This window comes from Lissotriton helveticus, chromosome 5_1, assembly GCF_964261635.1.
Source record: "Lissotriton helveticus chromosome 5_1, aLisHel1.1, whole genome shotgun sequence".
Classification (NCBI taxonomy): Eukaryota; Metazoa; Chordata; class Amphibia; order Caudata; family Salamandridae; genus Lissotriton; species Lissotriton helveticus.
In genome coordinates, this window is record NC_136065.1 from 316225451 (window position 1) to 316251153 (window position 25703).

Below are 25703 nucleotides of genomic sequence, written 5' to 3' on the forward strand. Positions count from 1 at the left end.
GCGCCAGGTGAAGGCATACGAATATAAAGCACTAGTATTAAAAAAAAATCAATACATCGACCACAACAATGTAATTGTATACGTAAAGTAAATAGATCTAAGAACACCGACACACTGTTACAAAATCTGCAAGTCATGTCATATCTATAGCCTAAGAAAAAGACTGCTTGATGCTCCATCACAAAAACCTAATGGAAACATGAATGAGATAATGAAATCATTCATGAAATGCCATGGCCTTGATGGACAGCCCATTGAGCAATGGAAAGACAAACTATGAAAAACACATGGAAACAAGTGACTGAATGGGGCTGACTTAAAGCTAGCTAGATGTCTCTCTTTCTCTCCCGCTCCTTCTTTCGCTCTTGCAGATGGCTAAAGCTGTCTGCCACCAGACCTAAATATGTCCAACTTGGTGTTATTATACACATGTGCTAGGAAATCCTAAAAGATGGGGCTGGCAAAAAAATCAACAGCTTATAAAATGGTGTTTGTGATCTTTTGCTTTGGAGCTGATCCCCTGGGCAGTCTGGGGAGCTGCATCTGCAGTGCCCAGCCAGGATTGTGCAGACGGTAGCACCCACATTGAAAAAGGCTTTCTCTGCTCTGAAAATATTGGCCTGGGCCTATTTGCACTATTTGTACCTCTTTTCCTATTTTTGTTTTTGTTAAGTCTATCACTTTTGATGGGGTTGAGGGTGAATTCAGAGTTTAACTGGAAAACAAAGCCCGCTCAAGCGAGGAACCTCTCCAGAGAGATTTGGGCAGGGGTGGCAGCCCTTAAGAAAATGTTGGGTAATTTGATTACAGTCTGGATTGTACTGCACAATTTCTCTGCTATTTTTGCTTGATATCCTTGAGATTTGAGAGAGCTCCAATGCAATCTTCCAATACTTGTGAGCCTGACACAGTACTCTGGAGCAATATTTCTCCATAAGTGAAGAATGTGCGAGTCCCAATGAATATGTTGTGGTTGGTACTGGTGCATTGCCCTGGTACTGTATACAGTCGCTGCCTTAATCTTGTATATATGAAGCACATTATGTGCACGAGGCAGGGACAATGTAGTGCGATTGTCTATTAATATTTACTGACACCAATATCACTGATAACAAATGCAGAAAAGAGGGGGTACCCCTGAGAATGAAAATACTTCCTAAGTCAGGGCCTAAATACCATTTGTGAGAAAACACTTAGGAAACTGATAAATTGGTGGACCATCAAAATTTCTAAGGGAATATGTATACACCCAGATGCTTATTCTTATCAAAAGCCTTTATTAATACAAACATATTTTTTCTTTTTAGTTAATACATCGTCATTTTGTGTATTTCTTTTTACCTAATCCATTCTAAAAAGCATTGTTGGTCTATTTCTACAATAGTCTCTAATATAAATGTTCCGGCATACTCCCACATTCATCCAGTGCCTAACATTTCATGGATGTTATAAAAAAAAAGTGAAGAAGTTATGTACAAACGTTTGTTTGAGGTGGTACATTAATAATTCATAAATAGTTCTTCAATACATGCTATGTACATAATCTATAATGTTTTATTGCATGTTAGTTATTTTGAGACCTCATCGATGGAGCATCTCCAATCGATTATAGATGATATAGTGCAACAAAGTGGGGTCGGAACATTATATTACTAGGGAGAAACATTCGTCATTGGGATGGCTGAAGAAGTGTCGCTGATCTCATACACGGAATGGTAATAGTGTTAACATAGGGTTTTCAGATACTCTTCGGATCCAATATGTCTTATGTAGTGTCTATGAAGTGTCTGTTTCGTCCTTGAAAATACATCTGTCCAGGTTATCATGGGATAGTTCAAATATCTTCTCTGATCAGCATCCTTTTTGAGTGGAGCAGCTTGAATACAACTAGTTGAAAAAAAAACCAGAATAAGGCCAGGGTTTCATGTTGTATTTTGTTACTCCTGTTGTAACGCCTGTTCTACGGATTGCTGGTTGCTTCGTCGTGGCTCCAGAAGAGGTGCCTGATGTTCAGATTTTAACTCTGTGCACTGCCAAGAATCCCCCGTGCCTCTCTTCCATACCTGGCATACTCACCCGGACTTGCATTCTTTCGAGGTTAAGAACACGACAGCAGTGTAATTGAATAGTGATGAAATATGTCCATCAGCTCTCCAGCGAGTATTTGCAAGCTTCTTGATCTAAATCCACCTGACCCCCTCTCCCTAAATCCACCTGACCCCCTCTCCCTGAATCCTAACCGCCTTCTCAACTCTTCGCAGCATCCTCCTTCCTACCTCCTCCTCCTGTCTTTCTTCAACATTGCCCTCCACCACCTTCTTCCCATGCTCCCCTCCACCATGCCCTGCTCTTCTGTCTGCCACATGCACTTATCTCCCCCACCCCTTCCCTTGTGCACTGCCTTTCTCTCAGTTCTTACTGATTCTAACTCTGGATTGGCTGCCTTGCTACCTACAGTCTCCATTTGCTCAAGACCCTTGCACTTCATTGGACCAGAGGTGACAGTCTACAGTGTTCTTCTGATCAATAAATCTGTGGACCATGGTCATTGATCCACAGTTTGCATTGTAGTTCATTAACTTTAGCTAGTCCATATGATATTTATAGAGGGCAAACCTAGCGGGAAGGCAGTAGGGTGCAGTACAAGGCCCGACTTCAAATAGAAATCCTTCCTGTATCCCAGAGACCTAGCTGAAAACTCTGCTTTCACCAAAAATAATACCTGCCATCCCCCACTCTCATGGTGAGACTCAGACATTGTCTTCCTCTATGTAAAGGAAGGGTTTTAGTCGCAACAAATGTGGCATTGCCACACAAGCCCTACTACGTATGTTTGCCATTGTCAGAACCATACACCACCGAATTATTCTTATTGAATAAATAACAGATAAAGCAGAACTCAAGAAAACCGATTCTCAATGCTTTTTTGGGATAATTTCAGCTCCTCAAACACCATCAGAGCTTGCAAAGTCCCAAAGTTAGGCTTATTTAGATGTTCCTCAACATTTGCATGAAACCAATGTCAAAGTGGAATTTGCTGAACATGCTGACAACACACACCTCTTTTTCAAAGCCTTGAAAAACCAAATTTCCAACCCTCATTATGCTGACTGTTGGTGTAACTGGTAAGTGTTGTCAGAAATTAATCACAAATGCTTGTATCATGTTCAAGAATACCATAGCTCTTCTGACTGCACACTGGCATACTACAGTTGCCCCTGCATGGCAGGCACTATTGATCAAACAGAAAGTGAGGTCGAACTGAAGAAGGAAAATCAAAAGAATTAACCCACAAAGCACGGCTTCATGCAACACGAGAATGTTCTCAATTAAAAAACAAGATGGGCAAAGCCTATAGGTCTCGCCCGTGCAAGGGGTATTGGCGTTGCCAATGTATTTTAGCAATGTTGTACGCCAGCGTGGCTGCTGTTCAGAATTTCTAAAAGTTTGTGGCGTAGAGGGGTGTGGTGAAGAGCAGAGTTGAGTAGCATAGCGTTGTGTATTGGAGTGGCACGGGGTGAAGTAGAATAGAGTGGCGTAGAATTGACTGGTGTAGAGTGCATTGGCACAGAGTGTTGCAGAGTGTAGTGGCGTAGAGTGCAGTGGCATAAAATTCAATGGCGTACAATGCAGCATAGTAGAATGAGTGGTTTAGATTAGAGTGGTGCATAGTCAATCAATCAATCAATCAATCATGGACATTTATATAGCGCACTACTTACCCGGAGGGTCTCAAGGCGCTTGGGGGGGGGGGGGGTGCTGCTACTGCTCGAACAGCCAGGTCTTGAGCTTCTTCCTGAAGGAGAGGTGGTCTTGGGTCAGGCGCAGGTCGGTCGGGAGGGAGTTCCAGGTCTTGGCGGCCAGGTGGGAGAAGGACCTTCCTCCTGTTGTCGATCTTCGGATGCGGGGGACGGCGGCGAGGGCGTGACTGGCTGATCGGAGGTGGCGTTTGGGAGCGTAGAAGTTGATGCGGTTGTTGAGGTAGCTCGGGCCTTGGTCGTGTAGGGCTTTGTGTGCGTGGGTGAGGAGACGGAAGGTGATTCTCTTGTTGACGGGGAGCCAGTGCAGGTCTCTCAGATGTCCGGAGATGTGGCTGCGTCGGGGGATGTCGAGGATGAGTCTGGCTGAGGCGTTCTGGATCCGCTGGAGTCTCTTCTGGAGCTTGGCAGTGGTTCCGGCGTAGAGGGCGTTGCCGTAGTCCAGTCGGCTGGTGACGAGGGCCTGGGTGACCGTCTTCCTGGTCTCGGTGGGGATCCACCGGAAGATCTTTCGTAGCATGCGCAGGATGTTGAAGCATGACGAGGAGACGGCGTTGACTTGTCTGGTCATGGAGAGGGAGGAGTCCAGGATGAAGCCCAGGTTGCGTGCGTGGTCTGTCGGTGTGGGTGCGGTGCCCAGGGCGGGGGGCCACCAGGAGTCGTCCCAGGCGGAGGGCGAGGAGCCCAGGATGAGGACTTCCGTCTTGTCTGAGTTCAGTTTCAGGCGGCTGGTCGTCATCCATTCGGCTACATCTTTCATCCCTTCGTGAAGGTTGGCTCTGGAAGCGGCGGGGTCGTTGGTCAGTGAGAGGATCAGCTGGGTGTCATCGGCGTAGGAGATGATGTTCAGGTTGTGTTGGCGTGCGATGGGCGCGAGGGGGCTCATGTAGACGTTGAAGAGGGTGGGGCTCAGCGAGGATCCTTGAGGGACGCCGCAGATGACTTCGGTGGCCTCTGACTTGTACGGTGGTAGGCGGACTCTCTGTGTTCTTCCGTCGAGTAGAGTGCAATGATGCAGAGTAGAGTGGCATAGAGTGCAGTAGCGTAGAATACAGTGGCGAAGAGTAGAGTGGCATACCGTGCAGTGGTGTAGAGTGATGCAAAGTAGAATATAGTAGTGTAGACTGAATTGGCATAGCGTGGAGTGCTGCAGAGTTCAGTGGCGCTGAGTGGAGTGGAGCAGGGTAGAGTGCTCCACTCTGGAGTGGCGTAGATTGGAGTTGTGCAGAGTAGAATGGAGGGGCGGAGACTGGAGAGGTTTAGAGTAGAGTGGTGCAGGGTAGAATAGAAAGGCGTAGAGTGCAGTGGTGTAGAGGAGTGGTACAGAGTGAAGTAGATTGCAGTAGTGCGTAGTTCAGAGGAGTGGTGCAGAGTAGAGTAAGTGACTTAGACTGGAGTATGCATGGTGTGGTAGCACACTGCCATTACAGGCAACACATTTTCAACTGAAATTAACATTACATTTGCACAGACATACAGTTTTACGAATAAAACTATACAGCGCACAAACAATGTGTGGAAATGACATTACCTAGTGCATTGATTTATTTTGATCATAGTAAAGTATTAGTTTCCAAAAGTCTTCAGAATTTTTTTTAAAAAGTGCTTCATTTGTGCTTTCCTAATTCTGATATATTCTGTAATACTTGCACAGTTCATTCAAATGTAGTTGTGTGCTAGAAAAAAACGCTTATCTCTACCTCCAGTATCTAGCAAGAATGTCACATAAATCCCCAGGGAAAGACAAGTAAACACCAACCTCCCTTGTAAGACAGAGCCTGACATGTGACCTCTTTCTTTAAATGCACAGCTAATGTAACAAGGTAAGAACGAGATTTACAGGCCACTTTACACGAAGGAGCACTCGTGGATGAGTAAAAGGAGAGGTGGTGTGAAAAGGCTTTGCTACTTGGGAGGGGCGAGCTGAATCTCGACAGCCTAAAACAAATAAAACCAGCAAATAGAAATCAAGACATTGTGAGTTACAAACCACAAAGCCAATGGTAATAGCTGGATGGAATGCATACCCATGGAAGCTTTCTGGAGGTCCCCTAGATACCTTTAGTAAACAAGACCGCTTCAGCCTAAGAAGGGCAACTATATAGCAGGAGCAAAATGTAAATTATGGGAATAGATGTCAATTACGCCTGACTGCCCAAAACAGATCGCACAATTACAGGTGACCATAATGCCACAGTAATAGGCAGCCACAAGCTTTCCTCCATGATCACACTTTATCTAATTCCAAAAGAGATTAAAACCACGATTACAAGTGGGCTGCATCGGATACAGAATTTACACGGTGTGGTAAATTTTTCCTACTTTGGGTTTTCCTTATGAAAATAAGGAATTGCTTGCATAAGTCGACGTTTTCGCAACAAATTCTACATGTAGTAGAATTTATAATGCTTATTTCTGACTGGTTATTTTCTGCCTGTTTGACCTGCGAAATTCACCGAAGGAGGTGGTGGATGCCGTCATTGCAGCCACAACCCATTCCTAATCCCATTTTCAAGCAAACAATCTTGCACTGGGATCCAAAATTTAGAGCTCATGTGTAACTGAGGCCTATCACTTATTGTCTCATTCTCCACGTTACAAGCATTTGCACGGGATCCCAAATTTTGAGCTTGCGTGTAACTGAGGCCTATCACTCATTTTCTCATTCTCCAAGTCACAAGCCTTTGCATGGGGATCCAAAACTTTTAGCTCAAGTGTAACTAACGCCTATCAATCATAGTCTCATTCTCAACGTCACAAGCAGTTGCACGGGGATCCGAAACTGAGAGCTCACGTGTAACTGAGGCCTATCACTCATAGTCTAATTCTCCACGTCACGAGCAGTTGCACGGGGATATGAAACTTTGAGCTCATGTGTAACTCAGGCCTATCACTCAGTCTCCTTCTCAACATCATAAGCAGTTGCACGGGGATCCGAAACATTGAGCTCACGTGTAACTGATGCCTAAGCATAATGTACTCACTCGCCTACAACCCCGAATCACAGTCATCCGAATCTCCTACACGGTTGGATACCAGCGATCCCCATCATCCAAGACATGGCCTCTCCGAATCTCGCAGCGCTTGGCTACCCAAGGATTTGTTGGATACCCAAGGGTTTATTCCGTCCGCTACAATAACAATTCGAATCGTGTAAAGTTTCAAAGGATTTATGTGGGGAAGATTCTGGCTCTAATATTTCCGGGGCCTCTTTGAGATATAAAGCACAGTATTTTCACTCTTGTGTTATAGATCCACACCTCTTTGGTAATGTTGTAAGCTCAAACAAATATTCTGTAGTATACTCCGCTATTTGAGCTGTGGTTTTAAGTACAAACAGCAGTTAAAGTGAACTTTAAAACCTTTGCTTTTGACCGGTCCCTGATGAGAATGTGGCGCATGCAGAGGGCGTTTTATCAAGTTTTCTTCCTGGACCACAGGTATCTGGGAACCCTTTTATTTCACAGATTCGTCTTGTAAACCAGCCATTTACTGAAAATTAAAGTTTAATTCCGACTGCCTGTAAATGAGGTTCTGCTCAGTCACCCCTATGAATTAATTGCCGTGTCCGAGCCCTGCCCCTTTAAACCTCTGGATTAGACCATTGTCGTGCCCCCTGGGTGATTGCTTTTCATGAGTCACTGAGCTGCTCTTCGAGTCATGAGCTGTGTCTTACTCCAGGAAATGGAGTCACAGGATGTGTACGAGCTGCCTCTTGGGACAGTGTTTGATTCCCTCCTCCTACACTCCGTCCTGTTTAGGTTGTTGGTCCTTACCTTGCCACACAGGCCAAGTCCGTGGGAGAGGAGATGAAAATCTGTTGAAATATCCAGGCCTTCTTCAGCCCACGACTATCGAATTTTTCGCTGCAAGTGTCATATTAATTGTCCATTAATTGATGCTACGGACAAGAATTTTTCAATGGCGCCTGCCTCCTATAAGACAAGAATCCCATCAGTGTGCCCCTCCCCCCCCCCTGTATTATATCATCCAAGGACCCACATAGGCCCCTGTAGAGATTACAATGCATGAGGATTAACTGTGATCCCAGAAAGAACATGCAGTGGGAAGAAAGGTTGTGCTAAACGTATGAAAAGATTATTATTTGACAACTATGCAGATAAATGTATACAGTATACGACGACAAATAAGTGGATACAGAGTATATCTCCATGCATCTCATGGAGAACATAAATGGATACAGTATATATTCCCTTACGTCTCACGGGGACCGTAAATGAATACAGTATACGACTGTAAATAAGTGTCTACAGTGTAAATTCCCATGCAGCTCATGGGGAATGTAAATAAATGCATATAGTATACATTCCCACGCGTCTCATGGGGACCGTAAATAAATGAATAGAGTACACATTCCCATGTGTCTCACGGGGAACGTAAATAAGTGAATACAGTATACAATTGTAAAGTGAATAAAGTGTACATTCCCATATATCTTATGGGGAACATAAATAAATGGATACAGTATACATTCCCATATTTCTCATGGGGAACATAAATAAATGAATACAGTATACGATTGTAAATAAGTGAATACAGTGCACATTCCCATATATCTCATGGGGAACCTAAATAAATGGATACAGTATACATTCCCATATATCTCATGGTGAACATAAATAAATGGATACAGTATACATTCCCATATATCTCATGGGGAACATAAATAAATGGATACAGTATACATTCCCATATATCTCATGGGGAACCTAAATAAATGGATACAGTATACATTCCCATATATCTCATGGGGAACATAAATAAATGGATACAGTATACATTCCCATGCGACTCATGGGGAATGTAAACAAATGGGTACATTATACGACTGTAAATAAATAAATACATGGATACAGGATACATTTCTAGGCATCTTTTGGTGCTAGGTATAATGCCATTATTTACTATTAAGTTGAGTATGTTTCAGGTAAAGGAAAAATCTCTTCAATAATAGACCCCTCCGAGTTGCACACTGAACACTAATTCTCAATAATTGCGTCCACTATAGATGACAAAATATGTTCTCCAATGAAGACTTACTGGTTTTGGTAGGCGTTCTTTGAAATCTTACTATGAAGAGCGAAGTGTTTTTACATTTCTAAACCGAGTGGCTGCAAACTCAGTTTCATTGTACTGTATCTTTAATCCTCCATGTACTTGCAGGGAGTTCTTTAAAGCCTTTAGGGTGTCAATCCAACTTTGGGCTTTACTGTCAACTGTACAACCCTTGTCTTTATGAGACAATTTGACAAATACATTTTCTGTGTTCCCAGAAGACAAGTAGCATTAGCTAAAACCAGGGCCATGGCACAGGTTCAATGGGCCCTATTCCGAGCAGGGAAAATTGGGCCCCTCCTCCCACCTTTTGGGTAGTAAGAAACTGTCATAATAGAGGTGCATTTGGCCCCTCCGACTCTGGGTCCCTGTGCCACTACAGCTGCTCCACTATTAATGGCCGTACCCCCTCTAAAACTCCGCTGCCTGGCACTCTCCCTGTGTGGCAAACCCTACGTCATGTATGAATGATTTTCATTTGCTTTATATCAACATACTTTGAAATGGCGGGCAGCCTCCTGGATCCGCGCCCTGCCCAGGTCACGAAGCAGCTACTGCATGTAGGAACAGCTACTTTTCACAATGGCATTAAATCCTTTTTCAACTCTAACATTTTTTACTGACTGTTTTGAAAACTCAAGTTGAGACAAAACTTGCTAAAAATGCCTTCTGTAAACCTCTCCTGTCCATCTAGTTTTGGTCCCATTTAAACTCTTCTAATGTTTCTCAAATAGTGTAAGCGATTAGTAACAGAGATCATCCAGGTCACGGAAGTACAAGGTAGGCTCAGGAGGACTGGATAAATGCCACATTTTCAGGATATCCTTACACTGGACATGTCTTTTATATAAGTTCACTGTATGCAAATTTATTTTATGTGGCTATCCTGAAAATCTGTCATGGATCCGGTCCTAATGGACAGACATATGGTGGTGGACACCCCTGATCTAGGTCTTTAATGCTGCACAGAACTGCTAGACCCAGCATTAAAACTGATTTTGGGAAGTGTAAAATGCATCTAAGGCTGGAGTTGTAGTCTTTGGGGAACGCACTCAGTCACCAGCCAAGCCAATCTCACCTTTAAGGAACTTGGAGTTTCTAAACTTGTCTGTAGTTTTCCAGCTTGGCGAAGTAGCCCACATTGTTGATATATATTTTTTTATCATCCTATTGCCTGGTAGATCTTCCATTCCTTACGAGGTGAGGGCAGTTAGTGAAGTCCCGCCATCCTTTAGGGACTCAGGATAGATCCTCCAAAATCCTTTTCCCAACAAAGCAGTAACTCTCTGGAAGATAATTGTATCTGTTCTCTTGAAAGCACAAGAAAAGAAAATCGTTTTTTTTTTTAAATGTCTGTTTCTACAATAAAGTTGCAAAGTACCCAGAGAGATCCGGAATGAACCCACATTATTACCTAATGAATGTATTCTTAGAATCGGGCATTAATATGGTGCAGGACTGGTTTATTTATTTGTGCCCAGATAGTCATCCCAGATGCGGGTTTTCCTAAATAAGTGATGCCCATACTGAGTTGAAGAAAACCATGCATTTAAGAAGCAAAGTCCTATTTGCACAACTTGGGAAGGGGATACAAACAAAAACCAAAGGGGGCCTAAATAGTCACATAGGCTTTGGCATGTATTACTTCTCAAAGTTAAGCACATGCAGTAATGTGCTATTGACTGGGTGTCGCATCTGTTTTTTGATGGGTTCCTTGTAAACCGCTCCTATTTCTCTGTTCCTCCAAGATGGCTGCCGTGCAGTGACATGGCGGTACAAAAGGGGGTGGTGATGGACGGAGCATCTGAACCAATCAAACACTCACACCCAGTCAAAAGATCTGGGTTTAATCATTCACCGTTCTTTAGCTCACTCCGCCACCACAGTTCAGACATGGCCATATGCAAATCAGTCTGACCCTGTGCCTCATGGGAACAGTCCAGCTCGAACTGCCAAGCCATGCCTTCCCTGGACCGGAAACAAGCTTCCTAGGACCGGTTTCTGGCATTTCAGCCATCTTCAGCCAGGCCTGCTTGAATCCAGTGGCAAAGTGAGCAAGGGACTCACGCCTGAGCATACCCTGCCAACTTATGGCGAAAAAGCGGTACAAAAGAGGGTGTTGATGGACGAAGCATCTGAACCAATCAAACACTCACACCCAGTCATGCCATGCATCTCTTATGCTACTTTTCACCAGTCTTGTGCCAAGAAGTCCGATCATTTGAAGAGTTGACAATTTCCGAATAGTATCTCCTATGGGTGCAAACTAATGGTGTGAGCTGCTTCCAAATGAGGAATGTCAACCTGAGAATAATTTCAGGGCACTAGGCAATTCCAGAATACTGAACAACATCCTGGCCGTTCACTTTGTTTGGAAGATATGGCCTTGTATAGTTACATGCTCACTGCTTGGGGATGTGTGACATTCACACACCAAGCACTTTGTAGAAGCAATTGCTGTTTTTATTTTTTTTTTTTTTAAAGGTGTAATATTTTTTTTTCTAGTTTGTACCCGACCTTTGCCGATTGTTTCCCAGTCATGATAGTCCTACTTTCAGAAACAGTAGAAGGAAAATTCCCTTATGGCTTCCTGATGACATCCTGCCTTCATTTTGTGCTTTCCGTCTGCCCTGGTATCTTCCTTGCTAGTGGGTTTTATTTCGACCCCACTGAGAGAAACTCCACGCGTTTTCTATGATTGTTATCTCTTTGGTATGGTAGATGTATTTATTTAGCAGTTACTGTCTCTGATGTGGCACTGAAGTGCTTTTCCGGACGGGTAGCAGGCTGTTCCATGAGGAATGTACCACATTAGAGCCTTTATCAAGCATAGAGAATTATAATTGTTTGATTATCGCAGTTGACGTGGTTGCAAAACCATCTATCACTCAATGTGTTGTGAAATTCTTTATGTTCTATGTGATTGATTTACTGTCATGCAGAATCGGTGTTCCCAAATCACTTAGGGTACCCTCACTCAGTCAAGTTACCAGCCTGTGGGTAGACTATTGGGTAGTTGACGGCAGTGCTCACAAACGATTTCAGGAGTAAAAGTTTTTCACCCAACCCTGTTCTTTACCACCCTACACTTCTGTCTCTTAATTGTTTTCATCCCTGCTATCTCTCTCTTCCATTTTTTTTCCTATCTATCGTTGCCTTCTTTTCTGTTTTTTTTTTTTTTGCCTTTTTCTCTCTTGGTCAAAGTCTGACTATAAAAAGATAAAGCCTGGTCCCCAAAAATCAGCACCAGTGCATGCCACCTGCATCCACTGGTACAAATTAAGCATGGTTCGGGAGCATAGATTGTAAGATGTAGGATTCTCCCTGAACACCCCACTTTCTCTGGTGGCCAGAATCACTAGGACTTTGGAGGTCCATAAATACTTCTCCATCTTCAACTGAAAAAAACAAGAGCAACTTCCTTACGACTTTGCCACTTGCTGTTGTGAAAAACCAGCCTTTGAAGTTCTTGAACCTTGGAAAATCTGAGTCAGATGTAGTAAAGCATTTTGTATTTGCAAACCCTGCTATTTGCAAAATTGACAGTGTTTTGAACCACGCAGTATGGTTATTTAAAGTCTAAATAAACCCTTTTTGTAATTCAGAAAATCCTTTCCAAATAGTAAGAGTTTTTTCTCTCAGTCCGAAGTGCAATTAGGAGGGAATGTGAAAGTGGCATCATCTCCTACCTGCGATTTACAATGAGATGTAGTAATGGGTTGGTACCAAAATTGCGACTGCAAACCAGTGAGAAGTTTCAACAGGTCAATGGAGGTGGTGACCCATTCCAATGGACACACTGCTACCACTTTGAGAGGGGTCTTAAGGCACTGGCTTGCGCTTGATGTCTTCCCAATCAGATAATAATTTTGTTAAACCAGGACCTGCTCTTCGAAATTCAACAATAAATGTTTCCAATTTGGGAATACTAACACGGGAATGGCGGTTTGTTCCATGCCCGCCTCCATCTCTTGTGTTTGTAGCCAGTCACAAGTGGCCACTTATAACAGCCCGTCAACATTAATAGTCATTACTGCCACTTCATAACACCCCCCACCCAACCCCTGCTGCAACTGGACATCTTATTACACAACACATTGGTACCTAGACTACATTGCAAAATTATAGCCAATTTGCAAATTTTCTATGCACAATTTGCACCACTATTTGCTATGTCTGTTAGTATATATAGTTGTATGTTGTGTCTTTGCATTTACCTTCAAACTTATGTCTGTTTAAATGTAGTCCCTAAGCAGCCATGAAGGTAATGGGGTTCTGTTTGTGTTAGGGTGTGTAGGTTTTTTAGTGGGAGTTGAGTGTTGTAAATATTCATCCGAGCTACTGGGTTACCTCGCTTCCATTTAACCGGGAAGTCGCTAATAGTCATGTGACTGGGCAGAGCCTAGCAGTTGGCCGGAAGTGCTGTGACATTCCCTGCCTTTCAAGGGCCCTGACTTTACAGTGTAGGCCAGTTTGTTCCAAGTGCAATTGAAGTTTGGGAGGGGTGACGGGCTCAAAGACTCTTCTGAAATTGGAATATTTGAGTCTTATTTGGCATGGTAACGCATTTGTTTCCATTTCTTATTTCTATGGGGAATTTTTTAACAAAATCATATCTATTTCCCGTGCTGTTATTATCCCGGACGCCTTTTGTCCTGCGTGCTTATGTTTCTGAAGTTATAAAAAAAAAAGTAATTTCTTAACTCTGGCTGGATTTTTCGATGGATGGAAAATGCATCTAGTAAAAGATTTATGTGGTGGCTGTGAGTGACGTGAGTTGATGAAAATCTGATCCATTTGTGTGGAAGGATAAATACGGCAACGCTCTGTGAGCAGGGAAGTCTTGCAAAAAGAACAATTGATGGAAGGAACGCAGAACAATGTCATACATTCCCCCCAGTACAGAGATCTGGGCCTAAATCCATAGTTTTTTTGCTCACCATGCCATTCCAGTGTGGACCCAGCCATATGCAAATCAGTCATGACCCTGTGCCCATTGGGAACAGTCCAGCCCGAACTGCCAGGCCAGGTCCTCCCTGGACTGGAAACAAGCATCCTAGGACCGGTTTCGGGCTTTCAGCCCTCATCAGCCAGGATAGCTTGACTCCAGTGGCATGGAGAGCAGGGGACCCACATCTGGGCATACCCGTCCCACTTGGGGTGAGAAATGTAAAAAGAACAATGAATGGACAGAACGCAGTACAATGTCATACATTCACCCCAGCAGGGAAGTCTTGGCCTTTGCCAACCATAGGTCTGTGTGCGTTCACTTTCCTCTGTCGCATCAGGTACCTTCCTTTTGTAGTGTAGCTCCTATTTTCTCAATAGGCTCTGCGCATTGGAATAATAAAGTAAAGTAAAGGCCTAGACCAGACGTTAACTAGGTCTACTACTGTCGGTATTATTCCAATGCGCAGAGCCTATTGGGAAAATAGGAGCTACACTACATGGCGCCCCACGTTGGGCGCCATGTAGTGGCGCCATGTAGTGTAGCTCCTATTTTCCCAATAGGCTCTGCGCATTGGAATAATACCTACAGCAGTAAAGGCCTAGACCAGACGTTAACTAGGTCTACTACTGTCGATACTAGACTTAATTTTTGGGTTTGCCAGCGTAGCTCAGAGTTCGCTAGAAACTTTCTCGAATGTTCAGGAAATAATTAACTCCCCTGATTAGACAAGAAGGGATTTAGTTTCTGACAACCATAGAACATGACAACTTTGCTCTCCCCTAATCAAGAGTCCATCTCGAGAGTCGTGTGAGCACAAGGCAATTATTTTACTCAGTCAGTACGTGCATTCTTAGTCTCATCAGATTGTAGAGAAAAGGAAGAGACAGGCGTGTTCAATAAAAAGATGTTATTTATTGATCAGTCTCTTTTCTCGTACAAGAGAAATGGATCGATATTATTGCAATACTTATAGTTAAGTAAAGTGCATACATTAAAAGCAATAGTATAAAATAATACTGTAAAAACATTGATATGGTTTCTGAGCCATATGATGTTTAAAATGATTAAAATATATTTACATACACATATACATTTGACTAAACGTACTCAACTGGTGTTTCTAAATACGCCTACCCCGTGTACCTGACCTAAGTCTAATGCGTGGGCGGGAATAGAAAGTTACAGTTTAAGTTAAGTTTGTTTTTGCCAAGTGAATAACTAAAGAATTCTCTGTGAGGGGTTATTCAGTTCTGTACCTGGAAGTTAGGATGAATGAGGAATGGTGTCTCTTTCTCTGCTCTCGATATTCCAGGCTGCCTGCGAGGGCTGCCCAGAAACGCTGGTGCTGGGTCTCTCGGCTTGAGATAGCAGCGCGTCTCTCAGCGCGTCAGGAAGGCGGGGCTGCGCCAGCGGGGTCTGCTTCTGCTCTCGGCTTCGGCAAGTATGGCTGCTCCGTCTTGTCACCACGCGTGTGTTTGCATAGGGCAAGATCGGCAATATTTATACCTTAAAGGTGCCGAGATTGACGTAAGGATGGACATAGATACGTCAATAAAGATGTCATACGACTTGCTCGTTAGCACATTCTTTTACTGAAGTTCTCTGTGAAATCAAAACAATGGCCGCACGGATTTTCCAGGTTGTCATAGGTTTGATTTGTTATGAGAACGTCGTATGCCTTATCAGGGGCTGGAGGAATGTCGCTTGTCTAATTAGATCTCAAGCGTTATGACCTAATCAGATAACATGTTCCTGTGCCGTAGTGTGACTGCGTCAGATAACGGTATCTGCATCATGGGGGCTGTTCTTGCCTCATGGGCTGACTGTTAGTTAACTTGATAGTTAGTTTAACCAGAATAGGGTCAGGAATAGGGGGATCGATTCAGAACCTATAGGAATACATGACACTTTCACAATACCCACTGCCAGAAAGGGAGTTCAGATCATACCTTTACTTCGTCGCCCGCTACCCATAAGGAGCATGGAGGTACTTGTAGCATAGTGGAAAAAAAAAAAAAAGGTTACAATTGTAAGTCTTGTTTCAAAGGTAGGACAATGCTGATTTATTTTTTAATGTTTTCTTTCTCCTTATTGTTTTTAACTTTTTTACCCTTTTTTTTGCAATGTAAGTTTCTCTGAGGCAATCTGACGACTTTGCTAGTTTTTTGGTTTTTTTTTTTTTACAAAAATAATAAGTACTACTTCTTTTTTGGTCTGTACAAACTCATTTGTCTCTCCATAAAACTTGCTTTAGAAAAGCACGTCTCTCCAGGAACCTGGAGCAGAATGATGCATTCCTACAGAAGTTCTGCAGTTTGACTCGTGCTACACTCCAGAAACCTCATGGCATTCTGTGACCTCACTCGGGGACACCGTCCTCAGCCTGGTACATCATTCCAGGAACCTGAAATCACATTGTGACATCACTGCAGGAACCTCATGCCTGACCATGACACCCTTCTGGAAACCTGACCCGGTTTCATCATTCCTTGTGGCAGAGTGTGACCTCTCTTTGGGGGTTCTTTGGCCATTGACTTGTGCACGGTCTCTGCAGCAAGTTTGTGGTAACCCAGATGTGCCTTTACAGGTGGTGCCTAGGTTTCCATCACTGGCCTTAGTCGGGGCACTTTTTAGAGATGTGTGGTTGGTTGACAAAAATAGAATATATGCATAATTAAGACTTCATGCCAAGAAAGTGCACCGAAGACACCTGTTATCAGACTGACTTTGATAAGACGCTGTCACTAAGGTAAGACATTAGTTCACGAAACTGATATTGGTATGGGAGATACTTAAAAAACCTGATTTCACTTCATTCTCAGAGCTTCGTGTAACTTTGTGACCACATTCCAGATCCCAGACACCACGTCTAGAGTAAGTCATGCTCTACCCAATCAAATAACTACAAGTTAAAAAAAAATTACAAAGTGACAAACGTAAAAAAACATGAAATCTCCCATAACACAATACAGAAGGAGGGAACAGAAATGTTCGTGAAGTTAAAATGAGCCCAGACAGGATCTGTAATTAAATGTTAAGCTCCTTTGATGCTGGCGAGACTCCTTTTCTGTGGCCCCCCCTCACTTCCTGATGCTTTACCTGATAGCAGGTCCCATTTTCCTTCAAGGAACAGTCCTGGCGGCATCGTGTTATGTCTGCGCCCGCCTAGGTGTAGGCGTTTCTCCACATTATGAACTTTTGACAACTTAAAAGTACCTGTTTCCAGTCAGGGTGGCGTGTAATTTCTGGATGGTGTGGCCGTGAATACCTGGCCAGCATCTGGAAAGTCATGGCTGTGAGCAACCGAAGCTTCGACAACATAGGGGGCATGAGCGCAGATAGCAAGGATTTGTTATCTAGTCTTCCTTTAGTTTTCGGGGGGGGGGGGGGGTGGGGGGGAGGTCTCTATTTTCTTTAAAGTCTTTTTTTCTCCCATTTTCAAACATTTGGCTGTAAAATAGGGGTGTGCAAATTTGCAGGAAAACGTTTTTTTCTCGAAATGTATTTTATGACTGCAAGTGTTAACTTCCACAACGTGATTTAAGTTTAAAAAAGTTTTAAAACAATAACAGGGCAGGTAAAGGGACACTTTAAGTATGGTATAGGAGAAAACACTTTAAAGTTCTCGATTTAGAAGGAATATTAATGCATAATCTTTTTTTGTGGGGGGGCTTTTCCAGCCACTCCATATAAAACAAAAAATACGGAGACACTGTGTTCTGTCTTCTCACAGGCCAGTGACTTCGTTTCGTTAGTTGGCAGCCGTGAGAGGAGCGGCGTCGAAGGTGCGACGCACACGTGGGTTCGCTCGTCCTCGCCTTCTCTGCTCTAACAATATGGATCGCCTCGAGTGTTGTGTTTTGGAGCCTTGGAAACAGCTGGCACAGGGCGCGCCTCCGCCTCGGGCCGGGAAACGGGAACGTGGCCAGAGCTCTGGCTCTGCAGGCAGCCGCATTCCGCCGGGCCTGCTCACCTGGCGGCAGGATATCCCTGGGCGAAGTACGCGCCTTTTAGCGAGGTCTAGTGTTCATCCGCCCATCGCGGGCGCTTACTCGCCTGCACACCTTTGAAAATGAAGAGTTGATAGGCCAAGACCAGACACTGCTTCTTACCTCCTGCCACAGGCTGGATGTTTGCCGACGTCTGATGTCTGCCAGGGCTGTGCCTTTGAAACTGACCGCACTCAAGAGTGATAAGGAGGTGGGGGCTAAAAAACGCCCCCTGAAACACAGGTGCGGTGCAGGGGGTCGAGTTCACCTCGGCCCTCCCGTTGTTATTTCTTGTCAGCGTCGTCTTTATTTTTTTCTGATTTTTATCCTTTTCGACGGTTTGTTTTATAGCTGCTGGACTAAAGCATAGCAGAACACGGGACCCTGAGCAGTAAAACACAGACACCGCTGCGTGCCGAGGCCCCTCACACTGAGGTCCTGGCGTCCCTGCACCTGCTGCACTTCTGATAGCTACTCCTGATAGCTACTCCTGCAGTGGTAGACACTGGAATTATTTCACTGGCGCGGGTAATATTATGCAACAGGGTTGGGTAAATTATGCTGCAAGAAAAGGCAAATTATGCGGTGAAACACGTCACGTTTGGTAATAGTTTTACCTAGTTATTTTGTCTTTTTTAAACTTGGTAACACTGTATGGGCATTGGGTGCACCTCATTAGTACCCGTTTAACACCCAAATGTAGCAATAAGCAATAGAGAGGTGATCAGTCCTGCTTTGCAAAAGGCCTTCCCTTGCACATGAAACAATGTATTTTTGATTTGTGGGATCTTTAGGTATTTCTATATGGTTTTATGTATGTTTTTATCATCAGATTCTCTAATATGCCCATGCTGCGATCATTTTAAGGATTTTTGGGGCCCCAGGCAACACATATGTTCAACGCCGATTGAAGGAATACATTTGAATGTTATTACCCGTTTGCTGCTAACTCAAGCCCACATGATGACAAACAATGCGAAATTATATAATAAACTTTAACAGCGTTCCTCGAAAACAGCTGAAATATGTTTTGCCAAGAACCCCAAAAGTTCTTAATATGGCTCTGGGTAGAGAGACTGGGTTGAAGGTAGATGTAAACAAAGGGGTTTAGATATAAAGTAGAATAGACTGAGATTACACAGAGTGAAAAATCACTTTCCGCGGGCCCCTTCCAAAATGGGGGGCCATGGACAATTGCCCACTTTGCCAAATCCTTTAAATGTGACTGCCTGGTGCTTTTTCTGGGTCTTTTCCTAACAGCGGTCTGGTTTGCTTGGCTCTGGGGCAGAGGAAGAGGGAACAAACTCTGAAGTCCGTCATATTTCTCTCATATTCGGTATTCCTCGGTTGCATTCGTTTGTTCGGCCATTCTTCTATCTCTATCGCGTCGCCTGATACTCAATGTTTTGTGCACCCGCTGTGCTCCTGGAAAGGGGCTCTGTGGTAGCTACCCACCAGTAGACTCTGCCCCTGAGCGGGGGAGGTGGTGCCGCCTCGACCCCTCCCCAGGACCCTCCTCTCCCTGGTGACTTCACTGCAGGTATGCGCGGGAGAGGGTTATCTGCGTGATGTGGGTGACTGACCCCCTGCCCCTCGGCTGGCACACAAATAGAACACGGTGACCAGTACGGAGTTGTTTTCCCCCCCCCCCCCCCACCCCAGAACAAACACTTGCTGTGTTCCAAGGTAACCAGGGCTAATGGTGAGGATTGGATTGTATTCATTGCCGCGTGCTCGGATTCCACGCTTGGCTAGCGCTTGCCTGCAAATTTCCTCTCTTCCGGCTTCGCCGCGGTTTCTTCCCCGGATCGTGGACTCTGGGACTTATGTCGCCGGACTCAATCAAAACGAAGTGTCCGCTTCAAACAGAGGCCCGGCGAGCTTGCTAAGCTCGCTGTACTTCGTGTGTGTCCGAGAGCAGGCCGTTAGAGATGTTAATCAGGCGTGCTATTATTACGAGTAAATTCAACGTTTGGAAAGCAAATGGTGAGCTATAATGACGGAATATGTGTACATTAGAACTTGGGCCTAGATGTAGGTAATTTTATTTTACCACTTCTTAAATACCGATTCATACCGATTCGGTATTTAAGAAGTGGTAAAATAGGGGGGGAGGATGTAGGTATTACAGATTCGGTAAATACCGAATCGTTAAGATTCGGTATTTACCGATTATGTAAATATCGATTCGGTAATGCCCATTGATTCCTATGGGCATTGAAGCCCATAGGAATCAATGGGCATTACCGAATCGGTATTTACAGATTCGGTAAATACCGATTCCAGCAAGGGTGCGGGGGTGTCACTTTGACACCCTCTAGCACCCCAAATACAGGCATGTGTGCCATGTGGCACACAGACATGTCCTAAGGGCATGTCTGTCTGTCGCATGGCATAGGTGTGCATGCACACATGTGCAAGCACACCTGGATTCGGTATTTTATCACCCAATTGGATTGGGTGGTAAAATACCGAATCTGAAAGGCCTTTGGGACTCATAAGAGTCCCACCTACATCTAAAGGTACAGAATCGGTAAAAATACCAAATCGGTATTTTACCGATTCGGTAAATTTACCGATTTGGTAAATTTACCGAAACGGTAAAATTGGCCCCCTACATCCCAAAAACCCATTTTACCGGCCGGTAAATGGCCACCTACATCTGGCCCTAAGAGTGTTGCGGGATGCCTTCTTACAGTGCCAACCAAGTGGGTGAGAGTTGGAGAGGACCCATCTAAAGCACAGAGCCACAGTTCCATATAGATGTTTATATCTATACAAGACGAGAAAATAGCGTCCAGTCCTATTGGGTGAGGAGGCCTCATCCACATTTTGTGGCTTGCTTCATCATCGGCCGACCCTGTTAGGGTACTGCTATCAGGGCGGACTTGACTTCATTTGGATGGAGTTCTTGATAAAGCTGCAACTCGATAGTGCTGGATCCAGATATCTAAGAATACCTTGGGGTGAACCTCAAGGTAATAAATGTATTCACGTTTACCCCAGGTATGGTTCAAATGATGCTTGGGATGAATATGAGACTATGCCCCGTTTATCCACAAATGAGCCAACATGTTTCTGCCCACTTAGTGCCTGTGATCCGAGGCATTCATCAGGGCTTGAAAAGGATTCCTACTAAAATACTATTTTTTTCATTCACACGTGGGAAGTTCATAATTCTACTTCCAAAATGTTAAACTGAGACCCCTGAGCTAGGCCTATTTACACTTCACGGTCTGACCGAAGAGGCAACTTCTCTAGTCGCACATTCATAGAGGTAGTTGCTGTGGCAGATATACCTGCACCCTCCACCGTGGTCAGAGTTTGCCATATGTGCGGGCCAGATGCATTCTGGTATTTGGAGTCCCATTCTATTTCTGCATCGTTAGTCCAGTGCAATTGAAGCATGATAAAACTTTTCTTTTTCCTTTCAAACACAATATCTTAAGAGCTGAGGAACAGCAAATACTAGTCAAAACTTATTGAGGGTGAATATAAAATAAGGTGTTATGCTGGAGTTGTATTGGACTATTCAAAATAATGATGAAGTATGAAACTACAAATGCCAGGATGCATCTGGGCTATCTCATTGGTAGCATGCCTGGAAGATAATTGGGTGGTTGATTAAGTGCAATAGAATGGCAGACCTGCGGTGGGTAGTAATACCTGGGCAGGGGCTCCGGTTGGACCCACCACTCAACTGCATGTTGCAGCAGTTCACTTTTTCTTTCCTAGAGGAAGTTATTTTGTTTTCCTTGATGGAGGTGGGTGTCCATCTTAATCACTCTCTCACTTGGCACCGCTCTCCCCGCCAACGCTTTCTTTGGTCACTCGAACCTTTTCTCCACTCGCCATAGTAGGTTGGTGAACCAGGGAGATGAGGCCTCACATCAAGCCTTATTGGTTGACGAAGATTTTAGATTTTTTTTTTTTTTTAGAGCGGGCAGATTATGCCTGTGGTTTGGGCCCAACTACTTCACACCAACACGTGATTTGTTCCAAAACGTATAGTTTCAAGTTTGGGCCTACTATGGTAGTATGGTTCTGCCGGAGCATCCTTGCTGTGCTTAAAGGCTCTATTATTCTGTTTGTGTCACAGTCAATAGTCGCTCTCACTCTTCTCATCTGGTTCTGTGACGGTCCTTCGCCTTTGCCACGTGCCTCCTTATGCGTTATTGCAGGAGACGAGTCTCTTTCTACTTTGTTCTTTTCGTCATATATTTACATTGATATGTAGGATATTCCAACAAATGCCTGAAACTTTACAAGTTCTCAAAGTGACCATGATGGACTACGAGCAGCATTCTATATATTCTTGGTGGGGCCACAAACTCGTGGAGTGGGCAGAGCCATGGTCTAGCAGAACTGAGTGGTAACAAGATGGAGAGAGTCACGGGCGCGCACAAGGACAATGTGTGTACAAGCGATCACAGCAGGTTGAATGGATCCTGGATGGCAGACTGTGACACGGTGAAATAGGAGACCTATGCAAAGCCACAGGTGCAGCGTTACTCCTAAGTAAACGAACTGGAGCCCTGCAGGAGCTTGCTTCCTGTTGCCATGTCTAAGAAGCTTGTTCACGCCTGCCACTATCTCAGTGAGCTTAAAGTCCTTTGATATGTATTACCAGTCGCAACGTCATATTTGTTGGTAGTCTCTGCTACCGCAATCACCCTTTCAAACACCTTGAAACTCTAGACTGAAAGTGAAATAAAATGATGGGAGTATGGCGTGGAATGCACCACTTCTGTCTTCATTAGTGTTCGGAGTGTAACAAAAGTGGGGTTGAATTTAGCCATTAATCCTTATTTCTGCTACCTGCAAAGGAGGTTGTCCAAATCGTGTTCTTTGGTGCTAGAGTAAGAAGGTTGGTTTATCCACACTCTCGCTAGCATAGTACAAATTTAACTTTTCAGTTTAATTTGCCTTTCTTTAGTGAATTTGGCCTTTGCTTATGTTTTTAAAAGAAAGTTTTTTGTTGTGGAGGCTCTGGAGTGGGAGATAAAGAAATTCGGGAGAGCACTGTTAGAAAAGCTTAGGCATTTTTCAGACCCCCCAGGATATAGCGGCATGGATTAGCAAATTTAGCGGCACAAAAATGGAAATTTAGCGGCACAAATATGGAAATTTAGCGGCAATTTTGCGGCATTTTATTTGGCAGTTTTCCCTACAACAAACACAGATATGTTAGTGGGCACTGTTGTAAAAATCACGGCATTTTTACAAAAGTGCCGATTTAGCGACAAACCGCGAAATCACGAAATCCTGGAGCATCTGAATAGTGGAGAAGTTAGACAGCAACATTGTAGTGTCACTCGGGCTTTAAGTGGAAGCATTTTCAACATTACATGTAACAAGCCATAGTTGCAATTATTTATCTTATGCAACTAATAACCATTGACCTAGCCAATAGTCCTGCCTTGTTGTAGGTATGATGTTACTTTATATCACATATCTGGATGCAATGACAGAAACAGCAAAATACAAGTCGGGCAGCACACTATGCTAAGCACAGATTTTTAGCGTAAGTGTTTTAGTTGCGGGTCCTCAGAGCAAAGGATTCTATGTGCCAGGTCCACAAACCCTTAAAATATTGGGTGAGCTGGTGTTAGTTTCATGAGGTCGTGACATCCAACTGGAGGTCCTCCATTCAGCCCGCAGGCACCACTTAGATGGTGTTATGGAGCGGGGTTGAGTTCCTCTCCACCCTTAGTGACCACTGCAAGCCCCGATCCAGAAGATATGTGGGGCCCATCAGTCCCTGGACTTGGGAATGAAGGGCTTGTCTATGGACTACTGGTGCATGCAGAGCACATATAAATGCTCCTCAAAAGGCAGCCTGGCGTCGTGCATGGGTTAATGAGGGTGGACGTGCATGATTCTCCATTCTCTTTAAACAAATACAAAGAAACGTGCAAAAAAAGATTGGCAGCCACCTTTGGGAAAAGTCTAATACCCCTATTAAACAGGATCAATATTACAATTTGAGCAAATGTTACCCTTCAAACAGCTATTTACAAACTGCTCATTTATCACACACAAACCTATACATTAACAGAATATATAGAACAATAGCAAGCAAAAGAATGTAACCACTGTAGTCAACCTTGAATTGTGGCAAAGTATTGTGCTGGTCTGTACACAATTAAAGAAGCAATGCACTCGCACAAATCTGAAATGCAAATACTGCCCTGGGCAACGCAAATTCTTAAAATTCCAAAATAGAAAGATGGATTTCCACGCCGATAAGTCCTATGCAAGAAAGCAATAAACTACTTTCACTGGAAAGTTGATATTTTGATTAAAGCCTTGCTTGCTCCTTTCTAAAATCACGGAATACAATTCTCCCACTTCTGCCCCAAAATCTCCCTCCTAAAAGTGTACCCATCCATCCTCCAGTCCCACAGTTTCATCTCTAGTCGACCTACAGCTCTCAATTAAAATTACATGGTCTGCGCATAAACCAATTGAAACTCAGTTGTTATCGCCCTCGGAAGGATGAAAGATTGAGCTGGAACAGCTCACAGTAAAATGTGGCCACGTACATACTTGTTTCTCCTATACTGGCCAAACCTGCGACCTGCTCAGCCCCCCCCCCCTCCCCCTCCCTCTCTCTATACACATCAGAAGGCGAGAGCAAGGTCAGGCTGCCTGCATCCAAGACGATCTAATAGCAGCCGCCCCCGAGTACTTAACAGGTCCGTAAAAGACCATTTACATGTAAATTCAGGCACTCTAACTATGGTTCGAATAATTAGCACCCCGTCCCCCCCCCCCCCCCCCCCGAAATTTGGCACTAGGTGCCCGCCTGTGTGTGACTCACCTTTCATCTTTTCTACAGGGCGTGTTAAATACAGCACCTCCTGTAAAATTTACGTGAGTGCTAATCTGAAAGCACATTGTTGGCTATGATTGCTGTAAAGCAGCAAGATTGGTGTTTAGTCCTTCCGGCAACGGCTGAATTGAATGTAACGTGTTTGCGCTTTCAGACGAGGTGTCAGGAGCCCCCTTCATCAATGCCCCCACTCACAGGTGGCAGTCTTGCTGGAGCCATAAACTGTCCTGGCCTCTTTAATCCACAATGCGTGTATAATTACTCAATCACCTCTAAATTAGCTAGTACGGCACGACGTAATGACGTGTGCCCGTACAGCCAATCAGAGGTCACCGTTTTGTGAGCTGTCTGTTAAGACCTTTTTGTGCGGCAAAAAACATAAATATCGCGGTCATAGCGCTATTTTGCCGATTTCGCGATTTTATTGCAAATCGCGAAATACTGGAGGGTCTGATTTTTATCTTCAACCAGACCAGGGCACAAGTCCTAAAAAAAGAAGTGGGGGGACTCTGACGTCACGACAGGAAGTGACGTCACGAATGGTGGCTTGCACCATCAGACTCATTGTCTCCCCACGCTCACCCCTTAGATGCGATTGAATCAGAGAAGCCAGCGCATGAGCAGCGTTCTAAATGAGCTACGATCTGGCCCCAGAGAGGCCAAAGAGTGAATGTGTGGCTCCATTTGCTCCAGTAACCGAGCTCCTGGTAAAATAAGTGGGCGAACGCCATCCACCCGCGTGGTACCCCGACTCGAGCCCTGAACCAGACCAAACATTTTTGTGACTTTGGAACAGTATTGCTGTAAATCTGAGATGTAGTGGGCCTTATATAAACCTCCTCAGAAATCCTACTTCAGCAAATCTGATCCAAGGGGGGTATATTCTGTAGTTTAATGACTTGCAAATCCTCTGGTTAAATCCAGAGCAAATCTACAATTCAGAAATTGGTATCTTCTGTCCAACGGAATGAGCCACCTTCTGAAGCAAGGTGATGATTATTTATAAAAAGAGATGGGAATTATAAATTGATAATGAAGAGACGGGTTTAGTAATCTACTTCTGTACATGGGTAGTTGTTTTGTATTTCTTGTCC

At 44.1% G+C, this 25703-nt stretch overlaps 1 protein-coding gene across 4 annotated transcripts in view; it reads left to right on the forward strand.

The window, feature by feature from the left end:
• The window catches only part of AGRN (agrin), a 727720-nt gene that overhangs the window by 21515 nt on the left and 680502 nt on the right, over positions 1-25703 (forward strand). The window lies entirely within an intron of this gene.